This window comes from Hypomesus nipponensis, chromosome 27, assembly GCF_054491055.1.
Source record: "Hypomesus nipponensis isolate SF chromosome 27, ASM5449105v1, whole genome shotgun sequence".
Taxonomy (NCBI): Eukaryota; Metazoa; Chordata; class Actinopteri; order Osmeriformes; family Osmeridae; genus Hypomesus; species Hypomesus nipponensis.
The window spans coordinates 12,576,777-12,582,779 of NC_140387.1; positions in this window are offsets into that span (position 1 = coordinate 12,576,777).

Here is a 6,003-nt window from a genome sequence, read left to right on the forward strand (position 1 = left end):
GTCGTGGGGAGACTTACAGCTGCGTCTCAGCTCATCCATAACTGTCTTACAGATGGCCTTTGTGTGTTTTTTTAAATCAAATAAATAGAAAATGTTTTATACACATTTCCATATGGAATCTAAGACAGAAAGCAAATAGGGCACAGTGACAATACCAACAAGTGTAAACAGTCAAAGGTTTGGCATGATGATTTCACAGGAGAGGAAACTAAATTATGTATTTTATTTAAATCAAAGGGCACTACACTTACTCATCCTAGACTAATTGACATGCCAAACCCATGAAAGCTTTATAGAAAGCATGCACAAAAATAACTCATAGGAACACTTACCCTCATTGCTGACATGTTACATCCTTAGAACAGTAGAACAAAAGATGGGAGTTCAAGTAGAATGCGCCAAACCACCCTCACTGAACAGCGTAGGGCCCTCACTAAGTCTGCCTGTGACAAGGTGACTAGCACAGTTGCCAAATGTTTTGCAAAAAGCTGTAGACCGATTGATATTGTTGAGGATGAGGGGCTCACCAAAGTTTTGCGAGTGGAAACGGGTGACTCGAACATCAAGGTACCGCAAAATCAAAGACCCACACTAATGACAAAAATTCGGAAAATCGGTAATATGTAATTAATCATGATTAATCCACAGAAACCTGTGATTAATTTGATTGAAAATTTTAATCATTTCACAGCCCTAAAAAATATACTTACCGAAAGCTCTCGAGGTGTCTGCCTTGCATCCCAAATGCAGCCACGACGAGTCTAAGGAACCACTTGAACCACGCAGCAATGTCATGTTACCTTAGAAATCACTGGACTGCTATACCGCCGACTGGTGGTATGGAGGCTTTACAGTTACCGAGGCACATATCGTCGCACATGCACACGCACACAAGTTGTGGATTTCTACCACGGCAGAAGTGTAGCAAAAGTCACGTGTAAAAAACACAGCCAATTGAGAGGCCAGCCTTTGTGACTACATATTTGGACAAGGTTTTACACATACACAAATCTGAGAGCGCATTTGTGGATAACGGTACGCATTTGTGGATAGTACACATTTGTGGATCGTACACATTTGTGGATCTTGCTGTGCATTCGTGAATCTTGCTGTGCATTCGTGAATCTTACTGTGCATTCAAGGATCGTGCTGTGTATTCGTGGATCGTGCTGTGCATTTGTGAATCTTGCTGTGCATTCGTGGATTGTGCTGTGCATTTGTGAATACTTTTGCTACAATAATAGCCCCATAGACGAAATGTTTATCCAGAATGATAAGGCCACAGATCTATGGCATCAGTGCGAGTCCAGCTGAGCTGCCTCAAATTTCGAAGGGATTTTGCATCCACCTTTTATCATTCAGAATGGCATAATGCTCTTGGAAAATAGCGATCAAAGTTCTCAATAAGCGCAACGACATGAGTTTGAATAAGCGCAGACGGCTGTTGGTCTTTCAAATAGGGGTAGCTCATTTTTGGCCTAAATCATATTTACATTTATTCATTTAGCAGAAGCTTTTATCCAAAGCGACTTCCAAGAGAGAGCTTTACAAAGTGCATAGGTCACTGATAATAACAACAAGATAGCCCCAAAGCATTGCGGGTAGCCAAAACAAGAAGCACACATTGTTAACAACCAAAAAAATAAGTGCCAAAGGGAAGAACCATAAGAGCATGTAGTTAAGCAAGTTACAATTAAACAACATGAATCTGTAAGTGCAAGTGTACCTGTAGAAAAAGTAAAATAAAAATACGATTAAATAAAATGGAATATTTGGCAGCGAATACAACAGTTTATATCAGTTGCCACTAACCAACAAGAGCAAGAAGTCTGTAAGCAAGAGTCATTGTGATCCTTGAGGAAACTAGCATTGGGTTCAGCAAACCATTCCTAAGTACCATTGTACTCCCGGAACAAGTGCGTCTTGAGCCTTCTCTTGAAGGTGGAGAGACAGTCTGTGTCTCTGATGGAGGTGGGGATGTATATTTAATTTTATAGTTCACTGGCTAGTTACCCCCTATGACACTAACCTACTGTATATGAATTAATGAATGAATGAAGGAATGATCAACGAAACAATATTAAACTCGAAGAAAATGTGGGAATTAGGTTAAACTGAAACAAGACATGTGGTGTAGCTATAATTGTATGAAATGTATGATGAAAATTTGCTAGCAACTTCGCCAAGCAAATACCAAGAAATAGGTTGCCACAGTTTGTCTTTCAACTACACTTACAGAATCCGCGATGGGACTGAGCTGTCTGTTCTGTATATCCCAGCATCAAATAATTCTTACTGTACACTGAGGGCACTGGTATGAGTAACCACAGTAAAGTTCAGGCATGTGACACTTTCCTAGTCAGGGTTAGCAGGGGGTGCATTTCGTGACAAGAAGGAATACAACAAACCTGTCGTGGGATGTACCCCCCTCTATTGTGTGTTCTGTATATCCCAGCAACAAATGATTCTTACTGGACACTGGGGGCACTAGTATGAGTAACCACAGGGTTATCAGGGGGTGCATTGCACTTACATCTAATGGAAAACCTGCCATGAAATGCACTCCCCTCGCATACGTTTCTATCCTTCTATGCCAGCATTATCTACATTTAATAGCATACATTTAATACCAATACATGTGTATGCATAGGGTGGACAGGTCTGAAAACAGAATAGTCTATGGTAGGTGTGGGATTATTATGTTTTATTTTTTCATTTATTTCATTGACTTAAACAATAATTCAGTCAAGACACTCATGTGATTGATTTCACCATTTATTCATACACATGACAAATGGTTTCACATTGGCGGAATGGATGTACATGGGGAAGCGCTCCCTGCCTTCACTGCAGCATGCATGACATGAGGCAGGGAGCAACAAGTTGAATCCCCCACGGGGAGGACAGACGGACCACATGGGGGTGAAGGGGATGGTGGTGGGTGGCAGCAGCGCAAAACACAAGGGGGCGAGGACGCGTGTGCGTGCATGTTTGCGACTTTATAGCGCCGCCTATCAAGCTAAGCCTATGGGCTGAGAACACGGCGATGGGTGATATGGCGTGCGCTGCCCGAGTTCCATGCCTGAACAAGCTCCGCTTATTTCAGTCAAGACACTCACGTGATTGATTTCACCATTTATTCATACACATGACAAATGGTTTCACATTGGCGGAATGGATGTACATGGGGAAGCGCTCCCTGCCTTCACTGCAGCATGCATGACATGAGGCAGGGAGCAACAAGTTAAATCCCCAAAACACAGACACTCCGCCAGTCTATACTATGTGTAGAGCGGAGCGTCGCGCCTCCTGAGCCTCAGGAGGACCACATGACATCCCACTGTTACTAGCAACAAAACTATGTGTGAGACAAATCAGTGGTGCATCCGCTGTTCCCAGGGCATCTGGACGGACGTCCCTGTGTAGACACTGGATTCTGATGGCGACGTAGCGCATCAGAGGACGTCTGTGGATCACCACGGCTGCATGGAGATCCGAAGAGACATACTACGATTGCAATGTATGAAGCCACCCAACCACAGATACATGCGGACCACATTGGTCACCGGAGGTCTCAGACCTGCTCAGCCTGAGCGCCCCGCCCAGCCTGAGCGCCTTGCTCGGCTTCTTCTCGAGCTCCTGCTCGGCTTCTTCTCGAGCTCCTGCTCGGCTTCTTCTCGAGCTCCTGCTCGGCTTCTTCTCGAGCTCCTGCTCGGCTTCTTCTCGAGCTCCTGCTCGGCTTCTTCACGAGCTCCTGCTCGGCTTCTTCACGAGCTCCTGCTCGGCTTCTTCACGAGCTCCTGCTCGGCTTCTTCACGAGCTCCTGCTCGGCTGCTCGGCCTAGAGTAGATAGTCGCAGAGCGTTAACCAATGCAAGCCTCTGTGTACCGGCTGCAAGCATCGCCCAACACGGTCCCGGTCTATGTTCTCAAGCGCTCATGAGTTCTGCGCTTCCACGACGTCCAGCGCGGACGTGGACACCAGAAGCAGCTGCCCCAATCCGGACGGAATACGCCGTATACAGCTCCGGGGACAGGCCATGACACAAGTTGTGGCCTTGCCGGCTGCGTCACTGGTAAACAGGGGCTCATCGGGTGTCGCCCGGGGCAGCACAGCAGGTACTGGCGCATGAAGGAGAGGGGACAAAAGGTAGTTAGGGTGGACCATCACAGTGGGGGTACCTTTACACCGTAGCACCCGAGAAACTATCGAGCAGGGTGTCGACTTAGCACGAAGCACCCCTGTCTCAGTGGTAGTTTGTGCAGTAAAGGTGGAGTGTTAGGAAGACGTTTGTCTGCTTTCGGCCCGCTGCTTCCGTGAACCGCTCATTACAAGACGGAGAGACGGGCTCCCCAGAAGGCTGTATGATGAAGGAGCCGCACACCGAACGTACAACTGGACACCTGCCACCAATGCTTTGATTGGACACGGTTGCAGCTTGCGGGACTCGAAACTGTGCACCCTGCAAAGAGCACAGCACAGACATGTTTACAGGCAGTGGGCTCGCAGAGAACGCATCAAGGTATGTATAAGAATACCGAAGCTAGGCAGGGGTTGACGGTATTCACTTGCCCTTTGACGAGGGCACAGATCGGGGAAGCCCTGCAGGCTACCTGCAGCATGCAGATACCTATTTCAATCAGTAAAGCTGGCTTTGTGCGGTCCGTCTCACAAGCTTCTCGGCTCATCGTTATCCTTATTCATTTCTGACACATTGATTACATCAGACACACATTCATTCACATTGGTATATCTACAGGAGTAACCGGGCCAGGGTATTCTTCTCTGCCTTGAGAAAACGCAGCTCAATGCTCCAATTGAACACATTGCTCTTAGGATGTCACAAGACAATATGCAGATAGGCTACAATATTAGCCAGCAAAGCATCAATCCAACAGGTCTGTGCACCGAGAAAACCTGAACGTGATTCGCGATGGTACCTGCAAACAAATGTCGCTCCTCGTATATGCCGCGAGTGCTCGTGGACAGCACAACAGCAGCACGGGAAACGGAGCCGCCCTTCGCCGGAGCCTTCCCCGGGCAGCATGCAGGGGAGCGGATGGAACGGCGAATCATCGGGAAGCAGCTCGAAACTTTCGTTCAGGTCCCCAAAACACGCACACGGCGGCTGGGACCGAAGAGACGGACAGGGAAACTACAGACAGGCCAACACAACACAGAGAACGGGGAGCAGTCGGGAGTGTAAAGCACTGCAACGGCAGCAGCGCAAAACACAAGGGGGCGAGGACGCGTGTGCGTGCATGTGTGCGACTTTATAGCGCCGCCTATCAAGCTAAGCCTATGGGTTGAGAACACGGCGATGGGTGATATGGCGCACGCTGCCCGAGTTCCATGCCTGAACTAGCTCCGCTTATGAATAATATTTCCTATCTTAAAAAATGATTTGATGGTTCTTTTGATGTTGATACATAGTTGATACATTGTTTTTAGTACTTGTCTTTTGTAGGCTAGGCATGTGAACCTTTGGTCCCTTTTCAGGACAGCTGATCGCCTATTCTGGATCAGAAGGCTTTTGTTTTCGACCTGTCTGAGTAACCCACCCTACACGTAGGCTAACTGCATTAAAATCGCATGCCTTTGAACCTATACATTAGTATGAAGAGCCATACCATGTGAAATACTTTGAACCTGCTACACAAAATACATTTTGTGTAGCAGTAATCATATTCAGTATAATCAGTATATTTCCTCAGAATGCGATGTCGTGGAGCAAGAATGTTGGTTCACGTTCATTACTATACCGTTTGAATGACGAATTTTAAGGATTTTGTGTTGAAAATAGCACTTGAATCAAGACAAAATTCTTCACTCTTTAATTCACGCGCTCCGGCGAGGGGGTGCCAATCCAGAGAGTCATCCATCGGGTGATACAACATCGGCCCACTTCGAGCACTGGCCACTGGCAGAGATGCAGATCGTGAAAAGGCGACCCCAAAAAAATCTCTTGCGACCCACCTAAGGGTCGCGACCCAGTCTTTGAGA